The sequence below is a fragment of the Orycteropus afer genome, unplaced genomic scaffold (genome assembly GCF_000298275.1).
Source record: "Orycteropus afer afer isolate SDZICR_OR568_19922 unplaced genomic scaffold, OryAfe1.0 scaffold00004, whole genome shotgun sequence".
Classification (NCBI taxonomy): domain Eukaryota; kingdom Metazoa; phylum Chordata; class Mammalia; order Tubulidentata; family Orycteropodidae; genus Orycteropus; species Orycteropus afer.
In genome coordinates, this window is record NW_006921591.1 from 25,735,293 (window position 1) to 25,735,966 (window position 674).

Consider the following 674-nt stretch of genomic DNA (forward strand, 5'->3'; position numbering starts at 1 on the left):
TGGCCAGACTTCATCTCACCTATTTTGGTCATGTTGTAAGAAGGGACCATTCCCTGGAGAAGGATGTCATGCTTGGTAGGGTGGAGGGTCGACGACTGAGGGGGAGGCCTTCAACGAGATGGATTGATACGGTGACTGCGATGATGGGCTCAAATATAACAGGGATCGTGGGGCTGGGGCGGGATCGGCCTGTGTTTTGTTCTGCTGTGCATGGGGTTCCTATGAGTCGGAAACAACTGGATGGCACTTAACAACAACAACAACAACATATTCTAATTGAAAGAGATTGCCATACTGCATCAAAAGCAAATCATACTTCAACTATAAAGACACAGATAGAAATTAAAATGCTAGAAAAAGATGTAGTGTACATCACTAAATATAGGAAAGACAAATTCAGCTTGAGCTCAGAAAATAGTACTGGAAAGAAGACAGTTTTTGTTGATGAAAAGTTTAATTTCAACAGAAGACATAAAAACATGTCAAGGCACCTAGCAAAATACATGATGTTAAAAGACAAATCTTTAGAATGCATATGAAAAGCTTGAAGGAAAAAAAAAATCAATAACCATTCCCTACACTGGGCAATGGGAGCTCTGGTAGCATAGTGGCTAAGACACTTGCCTGCTAACCAGACGGCTGGCGGTTCAAACCCACCAGCCACTCCTCGGAAG